At 44.8% G+C, this 15,856-nt stretch overlaps 1 protein-coding gene across 6 annotated transcripts in view; it reads left to right on the forward strand.

The window, feature by feature from the left end:
• The first annotated feature begins 2,681 nt into the window (after positions 1–2,681).
• The window catches only part of LOC144124414 (uncharacterized), an 88,181-nt gene continuing 75,006 nt past the window's right edge, over positions 2,682–15,856 (forward strand). For all 6 annotated transcript variants that reach the window (XR_013313157.1, XR_013313160.1, XR_013313159.1 and 3 more), the window contains exon 1: positions 2,682–3,122. The gene's annotated coding sequence lies outside the window, so the exon portion shown is untranslated. The remainder of the gene's footprint in view (positions 3,123–15,856) is intronic.

Below are 15,856 nucleotides of genomic sequence, written 5' to 3' on the forward strand. Positions count from 1 at the left end.
TTTTGCTCTCGAAAATAACTAGAGCATTGTCACAAATGAAGGTAAGTGACCTCACAAAAAACGCAATTTCTTAAAATAGGCAAAAATGGCTGTACACTTCCGGCACATCTAAACGTCTGAATGACGTCCGTACTGAGAAGTTTATCAGAAACGTTTACCTATTGCACTCAAGACCGTGTTTAGAACATATTTTCATGTTCGAGCAATGGGTGGAAAAAGAATAGTCATCTAGATGCCCCTGACCACCTCGGTTAAAACAGAACACAAAAAGCACACAACAATTTTTTAGTAAACCGTCTGTAATACTACCATATCTCATCACAGTTGCAACGCATACTCGAAACCTGGACTTTCCGGCTTCCAGCTTTCAGAAACCTCCTCAAGAGATGCGATTGCACGTTGGGAAATCCAGGCTATTAACTGTGACACTTCATTCTTCAAACTTAAAACAGTACGAAGGAACGAAACACGACGAGCGCTGACTGTCAACTGGCAGACTTTATTCCAAGCACAGCAACATATATTCTCAACTCCAGTGTTTCATGCAGCACCTGGTGGCGAAAGCAAGAAACTGTCTACAGCTTTCAATAGCCCGAAGGGCACTCCCCAGTGATGGCTGTGTGCCAGCTTGCCACTATCAACTCGTATTCATCGCAATCAAGACAACAGGAGCACGACATCATCTGCTGGTGCCTCACACACTACCGACAACAGTGACGTCACCAATACCATCAACATCATCATCAGCCTGACTGCACCCACTACAGGGCAAAGGCCTCTCCCATGTCTATGCAGTTAACCCTGTCCTTTGCCAGTTGCGCCCACCCTATGCATGCAAAGTTCTTAATCTCCTCCGGCCACCTTACCTTCTGCCGCCCCCTGATATATGCTTGCCTTTTCGGAAACCAACGGTTATCTTGCATTCGCATCACATGCCCTGCCCAAGCGCATTTCTTCCTATTGATTTCGACTAGGATGTTGTTAAAGGGGCTCTGAAACGCCTTCCGAGGAGAGCACATTAACCCTCTTAATCACTGCACTCTGTTGCCATTAAAACCAGACCCAAAAATACTCTTCTACACGCAGCAGACGATCCACAATCACGCGTCAAAGTTGGCGAGCCCTTCTCGGCGACTTTTTCATGCTCGCACCCTCCTCCGTCCCCCGCGTCTGCGTAGACAAGGTGAGAGGTGGCCATTGGTTAGATTCTTTCAGACATCAGGCAGCTACCGTGGCCGCGGCCAATGAGCCGCTTAGCTCCGGCGGGTCGGGAAGCTCCGCTCCCAGAGGGGGGTCGGCGAAGGCGCGCCTACCTTCCAGCGTGCAAAAAGTGACGAGAGGAGAGAAAAAGGCGCGAAGACGCTGAATTAAAACTTTAACTTCATATAACTCAGCTTCTACAAAGCGAATTTTAAAAAAATTCTTGCTGGACACTTTTCGTGAAGCGGCGTGCTTCAATATCCCAGGCATGCCGCAACTTTATTAGAGCCCCCTTCACGGCCCCATTAACACGCGTTTGTTCCCTCACCCACTCTGCCCACTTCTGGTCTCTTAAAGGTGCACTGAAGGGGAATCTGAACTCTTCTTTTTACCGCGGGAACTCACGTTCCGAGCATTCGTAGAAACTTAAGAATTTTTGTCCTGCGCGGCAAATTAAGCTCATGGAAATAAAAATATGCGTGTACTCTGATTTACGTATCACTCCTACCTTCAGCATTCAGTTAAAAAAAACGTTGGGAGCCGGGACGCTTTATCCGATTTAAATAGGAAAATTGGCCAATCAGGACAATAATTCGAAGTTCCTAAGAATGCTCACAACGTGTAGATCGAGTTCTCGCGGTAGAGAGATGAGTTCAGATTCCTGTTTAGTGCGCCTTTAACATTACACCTATCATTTTTCATTGCAAATTATGTAAAAAAACACCGCACAGCTTGCAGTGCAGAGGGCTCAGCGGACCCTTCTGCGAGTGTAATCTTCAACATGCCACTTTTTGCCTTATGACAGGGGCTCGCACTCTGCAACAATGTACTGTACCTTAATAAAGTGAAGTATAGGACTGATGAACAAAAGAACGTCTTCTTAGGCGAATTGGTCACAATTCATCTTTGGTACTAGGAGCGAACACATACAGAACACAAGGAAGGGAACGGGACAAGTCGCTTTGTCCCGTTCCCTTCCTTGTGTTCTGTATGTGTTCGCGCCTAGTACCAAAGATGAATTGATGAACAAAGCGGTTAGATTCCAGTGTAATGGGCGGAGCGGGGCCACTTGCCAGTGTAACCTTCAAGATATCAATTTTTGCCTCATCCAGTGTTTCGCACTCTTCGTCACTAGCTCTGCATCTCCAGGGAAGTCTTACCGCGCGTGTACCACCGTGCCACTATCAAATCACATTCATCGCAACCAAGACATCAGCAGCACCACATCATCCAAATGCTGGTGCCTTGAACCCTGGTGACAACAGTGACGTCATAAGTACCAGTTATGTAAAAAAACACCTCACAGCTTGCAGTGTAATGGGCGGAGTGGGCCACTTGCTAGTGTAACTTCGGCTGCGGTGGCGGCAGACAGCGGTTCGCAGCCTAATTGCTCCGTACAACTGGTTGCAGGTTGCAGACAGCGCGACGGATTTCTCCTTCACCTGGAATTCCCAAGACTGTGGGACCTGCAGTGACCTTCTTTGAACTGATCGGCTGTGGATGCACGGCATTTCGTTTCCTCAAGCAACTACTGCTGCTAGCGTCACCAAGCTGCTATCACCGGAATGATTTGTGCCGCTCCTGTCACGCCCACTGCTCGTCACTTCGGCTGCGGTGGTGGCAGACAGCGGTTCGCAGCCTAATTGCTCCGTACAACTGGTTGCAGGTTGCAGACTGCGCGACGGATTTCTCCTTCGCCTGGAATTCCCAAGACTGTGGGACCTGCAGTGACCTTCTTTGAACTGATCGGCTGTGGATGCACGGCATTTCGTTTCCTCAAGCAACTACTGCTGCTAGCGTCACCAAGCTGCTATCACCGGAATGATTTGTGCCGCTCCTGTCACGCCCACTGCTCGTCACTTCGGCTGCGGTGGTGGCAGACAGCGGTTCGCAGCCTAATTGCTCCGTACAACTGGTTGCAGGTTGGTGCTTTCGCCTTTACATTTTCAGTCTTGGTCTTACCCTGCTGCCACCGCTGCCGAAAGTGTCTTGCTTTGTGCTGTGCCTTTTTGACTTGTTGGCCCGTGTTAGATAAGACATGGCTGGCCGCGATAAAATATGTGCGGCATGTTCGAAAGCAATTCCAGCCAAAGGCCGTGTAATGGAATGCTCTGAATGTAGCAACTTGTTCCACCTAGGAAAATGTTCTGGGGTGTCTGAGGCTGCTGCGAAGGGAAAGGCTGAGGCTTTTTTCGAGGTCTGGAAATGTGGCACATGCTATTCGTCACGCCTGAGAGGGGCGGGAGGCGGCAAGGAGGGAGACGAAGTCAATATACCTGTCATTCTCAGTGCTATCCTTGCAAGACTTGAGAAACTTGAACATCTTCCAGAAAAAGTTGACAATATTGACAAGTCGATCAATATGATGTCAGAGAAATATGATGAAGTGTTAAAAACAATGGCTAGACAAGAGGCAGAGATTAAGGAACTTCGAAAGCGAGTTGTTGTCCTTGAAAGTTGTAGTAACAATGAGGAAGTGAATCATCTGAAGGTCACTGTGAATGATTTGGAGTGGAGGAGTAGACGGCAAAATTTGGTATTCCATGGCATTTCGGAGTCAGATGGTGAGAATTTGCTTGAAAAAGTGAATGATGTGGCCCACTCAATTGAGCTTCCTAAGCTGTGCAAAGGCGATGTGGATGCCGTACACAGGCTTCCCGCGAAACAAGGCAAAGTTCCAGGTGTGTTAGTTCGTTTCACTTCCCAGAAGCTCAGAGATCAATGGTTTTTGAAAAACAAATCACTCAGAACGTCTGACTCTGAGGTCTCAATCGTAGAAAACCTGACTCGGTTGAACAGAACGCTTCTCGATTCTGCAAAGAAATGGGCTGATGCGAATGCCTACAAGTATGCCTGGAACCGGAACAACAAAGTGCTTGTACGAAAGGCGAACGGGGAACTGGCACACATGATTCGATGCGATGACGATTTGAGGGGGCTGTTGCAGTGAGTCACTGCTCTTGATTGTAATTAGTTCCTTCTAGATGGGTGATACTTACCTCTCTCCAAATGATATTAATAATCAGGTTCAGGGTCAGTCTAACCATTTTTCAGTGCTATGTTTGAATATTCAGTCTGTTCGCGATAAACATGACATTTTACGTGCATTCCTTGAACAGTTTAAATTCATGTTCTCTGTGGTAATGCTTACTGAGACATGGGTCAAAGACAAAGTTGATTGTCCTGAGCTGCTCAACTATCAGTCTTACTTCCTAAACAGAACAAGCAGAAGAGGTGGAGGCGTTTCTTTGTTTGTGCTTGATAGTGTTCAGTGTGAAAGGGTTGATGAGATTACTTCGGTTACACCTGATTATGAGGTGCTCTCAGTTTGTAGCAATAAGAACCTCTTCACTGTTGTGTATCGCCCCCCGAATGGTTGTGTTGAGAACTTTTTTCACTATATGGAGCATGTTTTTCAATTTGCCACTGAATATAATTACACTGTATATATAGGTGGTGATTTCAATGTCGATATGCATGGAAATACACCCAGAAAGTCACGACTATCATTACTAATGGAATCATATTGTCTTGTAAATGTTGTGGCATCACCTACACGCATAACACCCACTACGGCAACACTTCTTGATTTGCTGATTACAAATAACGCAACAAATGTGCTCTCAACCGGGGTTATTAATTATGCTATTAGTGACCACCTGCCTGTTTACATCGTATGTAATAGTGTGCCTGTATTAAAATCAACCTGTAAACAAACAAATGTAAAAATACAGCAGATCACCCCAACCACGTTAGAAACATTTCGACGCAAAATAATGAACGTCAACTGGGAACCAGTTTTTGCTGCATTGACTGCTGACATAGCGTTTAGTTGTTTTCTGAAGATATTCGCTTGTATATATCATAACAGTTTTCCGTACAAAGATGTAAAGAAACCAAAACGAGCTCGTAAACCCTGGATTACCTCGCATATTCTTTGAATGATTGCCAGGAAAAATTCCCTCTATCAGAAATTCTTACAAAGTCGCAGTCCAGAATCGTGGGCAACGTTCAAGAGGTACCGAAACAAACTGAACTTAACTTTAAGAAAAGCGAGGAATGCATATCACCTTAACAAGTTCGCTGGTCTGACCGATCAAAAGAAAGTTTGGAATAGGTTGAATCGAGTCTTGAACCCTAACTCTACAAATACAATTGACAGTATTACAATGGAAGGCATTAGTTATAGTGGACTCGCACTCGCAAATAAGTTTAATAGCTATTTCAGTGGACTTGTTGATAGTGAACACAACAATAGCTATTTCAGTGGACTTGTTGATAGTGAACACAACAATATGGCATTGGATTACATTACGAATCATACAAGTAACAGTATTTTTATAACATGTTGTGACGAAAATGAGGTGCTTAATATATATAAAGGCATGAACAATACAAACAGTGAAGATGCTTTTGGACTGAAAATGAAACCTGTTATGTACGTCTTGGACATTATCTGCCCAATTTTAACTTATATTTATAACTTGTCTTTGACTACCGGCATTTTCCCTTCGTACATGAAAATAGCAAAAGTAGTTGTTCTTTATAAAGGTGGTTCGAAAAACGATCTTGGTAATTATAGACCAGTGTCTATATTGCCTATTTTTTCTAAGGGCTTGGAAAAAACAATACATTTACGACTTTCCAATTTTCTTGAAAAATACAACGTGATAACTCCAAGACAGTTTGGATTTAGACCTAAGTCCTCTACTGAAATGGCTCTCTTGAAGCAAAAAGAAATAATCTTAAATAACATTGAATGTAAACAAATAACCCTTGGAATATACATAGATTTTTCCAAAGCCTTCGATAGGATTCATCACGAAACTCTTCTTCTTAAACTTTCTGCATACGGTGTCCGGAACAAAGCACTATCTCTTATCACCAGCTATTTAACTGACCGATATCAGTACGTTTCTATAGATAATCATCGCTCTACTTACAATAAAATAAAGCATGGTGTACCTCAAGGTAGTATCCTTGGTCCCTTATTATTTAATGTATATATTAATGATTTAGTACAGATTGACTCGGAAACAGAATACGTAATTTACGCTGACGACACTACTTTATTTCTGACCGGCACCAACGCGAATGATATAGTAGAAAAGGCTAATAGCGTGTTGGGAAAACTTAACTCATGGTCTGAAAAAAATTCCCTACTAATAAACACACGGAAAACGAAGGCGATATTTTTTAGAGCTAAAAATGTCAAATGGGTTGTACATACAGATTTAGTATTGGGTGGTAATATAATAGAAATAACTAATGTTGTAAAAACACTTGGCGTTCACTTCAATGAATTTATGTTATGGGACTACCACATCGAGCATATGGAGAGTAAGCTAGCTCGCGTTGTCGGCATACTCAGAAGGTTAAAGTGCATGATACCTACTAGGACAAAACTTGTTATTTACCATGCCCTCTTTGACTCTCATGTTATATTGTCATTTGGTTTGGGGTACAACGACGCAAACTAATATTCAAAAGGTTTTGACATTACAAAAAAATGCAGTCAGAGCAATTGCGGGTGCCACATACTTAGCACATACGAGTGCTCTATTTGCAAAATACCGCATTATGGATGCAAGGGTTATTCATCAGTACCGTGTAATTCAGCAGTACAAATCTCAGGTACATAGTGACACCACATTTTTTTCTGACCTTGCGAATCTACGGGAAAATACCGCTGTTCACAACACAAGACACTACGAATATTGGTATGTACCTTGTCCACGCACAAATTACGGTTTTCAAACACTCAGGTATGTGTTGCCATCTTTCCTTAATAGAAATGCTTTCACTAATCAATCCATTCTTTCCGTTTCATATAACGCTATCAGAAATATGTTCTTACAAAACAATGAATCATATCCAACTGTAAAATAAACTAAGTATCCATGTGCTGTGATTAAACTATCATTTGCGTGTGTGTAACAGTACCGAGACTATTCTGGTGATCTGTTATGAAGATATTGTACATATTTGTTATTTCATGCATTCTCTTGTTATTGTTTTACTGCTGCCTGTCATCGCCGTGCCAAGCCGCTACGGGAGATGGGAGCTTTGTCAAGCCGCGTGCGTGGCTTTTTTTCCTTTCTCCTCAGCCATTGTACATGACTGAAATAAATGCAAAAACAAAAATATATATATATATATTTTTGCCTCATGCAGTGTTTCGAACTTTTCGTCACTAGCTCTGCATTTCAAGGGAAGTCCCCTGCATGTGTACCACCGCGCCACTATCAAATCATACTCATCGCAATCAAAACAGCAGGAGCACGACATCATCTAACTGCTGGTGCCTTGCACCCTGGCGACAACAGTGACGTCGTCTGTACCATTTATGTAAAAGAACACCGCACAGCTTCCATTGTAATGGGCGGAGTGGGCCACTTGCCAGTGTAACCTTCAACATATTCATTTTTGCATTATCCTTGTGTTTCGCACTCTTCGTCACTAGCTCTGCATCTCAAGGGAAGTCCCCCGCATGTGTACCACCGTGCCAGTATCAAATCATACTAATCGCAATCAAAACAGCAGGAGCACGACATCATCTAACTGTTGATGCCTTGCACCCTGGCGACCACAGTGACGTCATATGTACCATTTATGTAAAAGAACACCGCACAGCTTCCAGTGTAATGGGCGGAGTGAGCTACTTGCCAGTGTGACCTTCAACATATCAATTTCTGCCTTATTCAGTGTTTCGCACACTTCACCACTAGCTCTGCATCTCCAGTGAAGTTTCCCCGCATGTGTACCACCGTGCCACTATCAAATCATATTCATCGCAATCAGGACAACCGGAGCAAGACATCATCCAACTGCTGGTGCCTCGCACCCTGGCGACAACAGTGACGTCATAAGTACCAATTATGAAAAAAAAACACCGCACAGCTTCCAGTATAATAGGCAGAGTGGGCCACTTGCAAATGTAACCTTCAACATATAATTTTTGCCTTATGCAGTGTTTCGCACTCTTCGTCACTAGCTCTGCATCCCCACGGAAGTCTCCCCGCATGTGCACCACCGTGCCACTATCAAATCATATTCATCGCAATCAAGACAGCAGGAGCACGACATCATCCAACTGATGGTGCCTTGCACCCTGGCGCCCACACTGACGTCATAAGTACCATTTATGTAAAAAAAAAAACGCACAGCTTCCAGTGTAATGGGCGGAGTGGGGCACTTGCCAGCGTAACCTTGAACATATCAATTTTTGCCTTATCCAGTGTATCGCACTCTTCGCCTCTAGCTCTGCATCTCCAGGGAAGTATCCCCTCATGTCTACCACCGTGCCACTATCAAATCACATTCATCGCAATCAAGACAGCAGGAGCACGACATCATCCAACTGCTGGTGGCATGCACCCTGGCGACCACAGTGACGTCATATGTACCATGTATGTAAAAAAAAGCGTCTCGCTTTCTGATTCCGACGTGCTCCACAGAACATCTGTTGCAAACAGTGAAACTGATAAAAACATTGCCGTTCAATTCACACGCAGGCGGAATTGAGATGCCGTTCTCGAAAAGGCGCAGAAGGCCAGGTTGACTTGAGTGGATTTTGGGTTTCAGACTAAAAAGTTCGTTTCGTTAATGAACATTTGTGGCCAGAGCTGAAGCGACTGCTTGGCAAAGCAAATGGCAGGAAAAAGGAGATGAGTTGGAAGTTTGTCTAGGTACGCAATGATCAGATCTACGTGCGTCAGTACGAGAACAGCACGTTGCTCAAGATCAACACTATGAATAATGTAGTCAAAATTGACTGACCTAAAAATCCATCAGTGCATTTTCGATTGTTTGCTTCCAGATGGCTTCTCACCATCTCCTTTCCTCTTGAGCCTTAAATGAGCTAGCCTGCAATACTGACTCGTCTGTATGAAAATTTTTCATAAGAATTGTCGTTCTGCAAGTTACAAAAGTGAGGAAATAGCGTCATTGAGTCCTTTAAATTTTCTTTTGATATGATCATGTTCATGGAAACATGGTACCACGATGAATCCAGTTATCTAAACCTTAATGATTATAGTCAATTTGTTCTTAATAGATGCGGTTGCAGGGGCGGTGGTATTTGAGTACAGGCTCTGAAAACACGCAATGTACATGTGAATAGCAGTTTGAGATTTTAACAGTAGGAAGTCTGGAAACACATGCATAGTGTGCTGTATCGTCCACACAAAGAAAATTTTGATACATTGCTACGTGTCATCGAGTCTTTTGGACCATGTATCGTTGAACGAGACTATGTTGTTTCTCGGTGGTGATATCAATGTTTATATGATAACTGACTCTGATTTGCAGGAAGAACTCCTTACAACGCTATTCGACTGCAACGTGAATTGAACTTATCATCACTAACATTGATAAAACAAACACACATTCTGGAACAATTCTGTCTGATGCCAGCGACCACCTTCCTGTGTTTGCCTTCATTCCAGACCACAGCTCTTTTCCAATACTAGAAAGGACTGCGTCATATTATAGAAGAATAGACAACAGCACTCTTGAGCTTTTCTATATTGACTCCGATACTAGAAAGGACTGCATCATATAGAAGAATAGACAACAGCACTCTTGAGCTTTTCTATATTGACGTTAGTGAGATAACATCCATTCATCATCAACCTCACTACACCCACTGCAGGACAAAGACCTCTCCTACGTCTCTCCAATTAGCCATGTCCTTTGCCAGCTGCATCCACCTTTTGCCTGCAAACTTCTTAATCTCATCCGCCCCTGCTACGCTTACTTTCTCTTGGAATCCACTCCGTTACCCTTAAGGACCACCGGTTATCTTACCTTCGCATTATATGCCCTGCCCGAGCCCATTTCTTCCTCTTGATTTCGACTAGGATGTCATTAGCCCGTGTTTGTTCTCTCATCCACACTGCCCGCTTCCGGTCTCAACGTTACACCTATCATTTTTCTTTCCATGGCTCGCTGCGTGGTCCTTAACATAAGCTGAACTCTTTTTGTTAGCCTCCACGTTTCTGCGCCGCAGGTGAGTACCGGTCAGATACAGATGTTGTACACTTTTCTCTTGAGGGATATTGGCAACCTGCTATTCATGATCTGCGAGAACCTGCGATACGCGCTCCACCCCATTCTTAACCTTCTATTTATTTCCCTCTCATGATCCTGATCAGTGTTCACTACCTCCCCTAAGTAGATGTATTCCTTTACCATTTCCAACACCTCGCTTCCAAATTTGAACTGCTGTTCCCTTGCTAGGCTATTGAACATTACCCTGGTTTTCTGCATGTTAATTTTTAAACCTAGCGTTCTGTTCTGCTTGTCTAATTCATTGATCATGATTTGCAGTTCACCTCCTGAGTGACTCAGCAAGGCAATGTCATCAGCGAATCGTAGATTATTTAGGTATTCTCCATTTACTATTATTCCCAACTGTTCCCAAATCAGGCCTCGGAATACCTCCTGTAAACAGGCGGTGAATAGCACTGGCGAGATGGCGCCTCCTTGCCTGACGCCCTTCCTTATTGGAATTTTATTGCCGACTTTATGGAGGACTATTGTAGCTATGCAGTTGCTATATATATCTTCCAGTATTTTGACATAAGGTTCTTCTACACCCTGATTACGCAATGCCTGTATGACTGCTGATGTTTCCACTGAGTCGAATGCTTTCTCGTAATCAATGAAGGCTATATATAGTGGTTGATTATATTCTGCGCATTTCTCTAACATCTGATTGATAGTGTGAATATGCTTGATGATGATGTCTTAGTACTTGCTTGCAGTAAGTTACTTAAAAAGGTCAAAAGGAGAGAATCTCAGGAACCTTCACAAAAAGATAAAAAGAAAATTGCTGTTCTACCGTACATTCACCGAACGGCAAATTATGTGCCATTGTAGATAGAAAGGCCAGGAAAGATAAAAGAAACGAAGAAAAACTAAAGGAGGGTGCCAGATAAAGCATGACCTGAGGTTTGTCCCTTGTGCTGAAGGGGTTGTGTATGAAGTGCCGTTCACGTGCGGGAAGACCTATATAGGACAAACAGGAAGGTGCTTGAACACCCGCCTACGAGACCACAACACTTCTTTGAAACGGGCCCCGTCCTCAAATCTGGCTTTACATTACAGCAAATGTCCCCGGAATAACCAACCTGATTCTTCTGAAAAATCATGTACACCCATTTTTAATAAAACTAGAATCCTGTACAAACACAAACATAAACTAACAAGGGAAATCAGCAAAGCGTTTCATATTCATAAAAACATTGACTCATGCGTGAGCACCCCCTCTGTAACAGTTCAGGACCGTGAATTAATGTATCTGGATTCAAGTGATTGGTGTATCACTGTGGCTTTTGGTGTTGCACACGCGCCCGTGGTTGTCAAAGGAGTTTATATTGCATGTTTTTACTAATAAACGTTCAGTTGTTAGTCAGCGCCGGTCCTGTTGTCTTCTTCTTTCTTTGTCCCTCGTCTCAGCGCTGTTATTCCCAGCAGTATGTACCAACTCGCTCAACTCTCCGTTTTATTGAAGTGTTAATATTGTCACGTAGTGGTGACGGCAGTCGAAGCAGCGATGAAGATGAATGAAAGAGTCTTCTAAAAGAAAACTGTTTATTGGGCTGACTTGCACCCAAAATGGACTGAATCACTCGGCGGCGGCGAAGCGACAAGCGTGCTCGGCGGTCGTCGAACAGAATATGCCCGCCGCTGTCGGCCGTGCTCAATTTAAAGCTAATAGCGAACATTCGAGATAAAGGGCGCAAAGTTACTAGAACATTCCGGAACAACGTAGAATCAGCTTTGCCTGGCTGCGATCAATCGAGATAAATCTAGTCGCGTCTTGCGTCGCAAACAAAGCGATAAGGTGGTGTCGCGGCAGATTTGAAAAACGAACAAACACTGCAAATATTGGCGGCATTACTCCCCTCTCAAAGAAGCATCGACCCGATGCATTAAAACAAATAATGCGACTAGTAAGGGAAAAAAACAGATCTTGCGAAAAAAGAGCATGGAAATGCAGCGGCCTTTAGCGCGCATAATACGGCTTCAGACGGACTACATGGACAACTTCTGGTCGTACGCGGCGTCGCTGGGATGCAGTCATTGCGTCAGGGATGACTTCATAATCCAGTTCACCCAGCCGACGAAGAACCTTGTACGGGCCGAAATAGCGGCGCAAAAGCTTTTCACTCAATCCACGGCGGCGAATGGGCGTCCACACCCAGACTTGGTCTCCTGGCTTGTATTCCGCGTTGCGTCTTCGTAGGTTGTAGCGTCTGGCGTCGGACCGCTGCTGATCTTTGATCCGTAATCGGGCAAGCCTTCGAGCTTCTTCTGCGCGTTGAAGGTAGGCGGCAACGTCGACGTTCTTTTCTTCTGTAACGTTAAGCAGCATGGCGTCTAGCGTGGTCGTGGCATCCCTGCCATGGACGAGCCTAAAAGGCGTCATCTGGGTGGTCTCCTGCACTGCGGTGTTGTAGGCGAAGACGACGTAAGGCAGGATGACATCCCAGGTTTTATGTTCGGCATCGACATACATAGCGAGCATATCGGCGATGGTTTTGTTCAGGCGCTCGGTCAGTCCGTTGGTCTGCGGATGGTATGCAGTTGTCCTCCGGTGGCTGGTTTGGCTGTAGCGCAGGATGGCTTGCGTGAGTTCCGCCGTAAATGCTGTTCCTCTGTCCGTGATGAGCACATCGGGGGCGCCGTGTCGAAGAAGAATGCACTCCACGAAAAATTTGGCCACTTCTGCTGCTGTTCCGTTCGGTAGGGCTTTCGCCTCGGCGTAGCGGGTCAGGTAGTCGGTCGCTATGATGATCCACTTATTTCCAGATGTTGACGTTGGAAAAGGGCCAAGCAAGTCCATGCCAATCTGCTGAAAGGGTCTTGAGGGAGGTTCAATGGGGTTCAGAAGTCCTGCTGGTCGTGTGGGAGGAGTCTTTCGTCGCTGACAATCTCGGCATGTTTTCACATAGTGTGCGACATCGGCAGACAGTCGGGGCCAGTAATACTTGTCTTGAATGCGGCGGAGGGTGCGAGTAAACCCGAGATGTCCAGCTGTCGGCTCGTCGTGTGAAGCCTGTAGAACTTCTTCGCGGAGACAAGTAGGTACAACAAGGAGGTAGGCTGTTTTGTTCGCTGTAAAGTTCTTCTTCACAAGGACCTCATTCTGCACACAGAAAGAAGACAGTCCTCGCTTGAATGAAGCGGGGGGTGAAGAAACCTTGCCTTCCAGGTACTCGATGAGGCCTTTTAGGTTGGGGTCCGAGCGTTGCTGCTGAGCAAAAGAGCTTGCGCTGATGGGTCCCAGGAAGGCGTCCTCATCGTCGTCCAGCGGCGGTGCATCTACAGGGGCTCGATCGTGAGAGGCAATCGGCGTCAGTGTGCTTGCGTCCGGACTTGTAAACGACGGTGACGTCAAACTCCTGGAGACGCAGACTCCATCAAGCGAGTCGGCCAGAGGGATCCTTCAAATTGGCAAGCCAGCAGAGCGCATGGTGGTCGCTGACCACCTTGAACGGCCGTCCGTAGAGGTAGGGGCGGAATTTCGACGTAGCCCAGATGATGGCAAGGCACTCCTTCTCAGTGGTCGAGTAGTTAGCCTCGGCCTTGGAAAGGGAACGGCTAGCGTATGCGATGACCTTCTCCAGCCCGGCACTTTTTTGAACGAGAACGGCGCCTAGTCCCACGCTGCTTGCGTCGGTATGAACTTCAGTATCGGCGTTTTCATCAAAATGCGCAAGGATCGGTGGGGACTGTAAACGACCAATCAGCTTTGCCTGGCTGCGATCAATCGAGATAAATCTAGTCGCGTCTTGCGTCGCAAACAAAGCGATAAGGTGGTGTCGCGGCAGATTTGAAAAACGAACAAACACTGCAAATATTGGCGGCATTATGATCTATTGTGGAATATCCTTTACGAAAGCCTGCCTCATCATCTGGTTGATTAAAGTCTGAGGTTGGCCTCGCTCTATTTGCGATTACCTTAGTAAATACCTTGTAGGCAACGGATAGTGAGCTGATCGGTCTATAATTTTTCAAGTCCTTGGCGTCTCCCTTCTTATGAATTTAGATAAGCTTTGCATTTTTCCAAGCTTCTGGTACGGTCGAGGTCATAAGGCATTACGTATACAGGGTGGATAGTTTTTTCTAGCACGATCTCCCCTCCGTCTTTCAGCAGATCTGCCATTACCTGATCCTCCCCAGCTGTTTTTCCCGTTTCCATTGCTCCTAAAGCTTTCTTTTCTTCCTCTTTCGTTACTGGTGGGATGACGCATTACTGTGAGCTACTGTCTCTCTCATTAATGCTCTGATTACATTGGATACTGTGCTGATTTGTGTAGAACTATTTAGCTGCGTTAACTATATCATCCATGTTGCTAATGACATTGCCCTCCTTGTCTCTTAACGCATACATCTGGTTTTTACCTATGCATAGTTTCCTCTTCACCGATTTAGGGTGTGGGGTTTTATTGGAAAGATACATAGTTTCTCCCCGCTCACAGTATGTGTCCATCCTTTAGTATACTGTATACGCCTCACCTGCCCTCCTATCTTCACTAAGTCCTGTGACATCCCATTTAATTCCTGCTAGTTCCTCGAGCGGCATTGCTAGGCTAGCCTAGCTCTAACGTTACACGTTGCCAGGTTCAGATTTCAATGGCGGCCTGTCCGGAGCCAGAAATTCTTAGCACCCTCCGCTGCGCCACAGGTCTGACCGCCACCGTGGTCAGTTGATCCGCAGGCGCTGGGGACTGAGGGCCGAGGGTTAATTGGTTTATTCATAGAAGGTTGTGGCCAAGTACTACACCAGGGTGGCTAAGTCCTATTCTGGTTAGGGAGTGCGTTGCCGGTTCTGGTCACCGAGATCAGGCCGCACCCCAGGCCTGGTTATGCGATTCCATCGACACGCTGATTTTTTTTCTTTATTTTAAACCTAGTGGAGCATTGTGTGGCACCAGGATTTGAAGCCCGGTCCTCTTGTATGCGATGCGGACGCTCTACCTCTACGCCATTGAAAAGATATTGAAGAACATGAGAAGATATTGAATGCCTCAAAGAATTTAACAAAGCATATGATACTCTGTTAGCTAAATGAAAGGCAGTTTACGATAAGTGTTTCCCACCAGTATGTAGTCGTAAACGTAGAGCAAAGAAACCTTGGGTCACCGAAGAGTTACTGCGTAAAATAGATAAAAAAATAAAGACTGTACGGGCAGTTTCTGAGGTCTAGGAATTCCGCAAAACTTAAACAGTATAAAAAATTCCCGAACCACCTCAGTAAGGAGCTACGCAATGCAAAGCTTGCATACTCCACTAAAGAGTTTTCTAGATCGCCCAGCTAAACTTTTAAACCATGGGATCATGTGAATAAAATTTTAAATTTTAATACAAAGACTACAATTGATAGCATCATAAGGGATGGTAAACTTATTAAGTGCGAAGAGCTTTCAAATGAACGAAACACTTTTTTTGTTAATTTCACAAAGGACCTTTGCGGTCCTTTCACTTGTACCACATGGTATGGCTATCAAACACCAAGTGTTCCTGAGTCGATGTTTTTTGAGCTTGTAAGAGAGCACGAAATAATGACTGTATTCACAAACCTAAAAGCTAGTAAAGCAGAGGATAAAGACGGCTTTCAAATAAGGCCTTTTAAGTTTGTGATTAA

This window comes from Amblyomma americanum, chromosome 3 (genome assembly GCF_052857255.1).
Source record: "Amblyomma americanum isolate KBUSLIRL-KWMA chromosome 3, ASM5285725v1, whole genome shotgun sequence".
Classification (NCBI taxonomy): domain Eukaryota; kingdom Metazoa; phylum Arthropoda; class Arachnida; order Ixodida; family Ixodidae; genus Amblyomma; species Amblyomma americanum.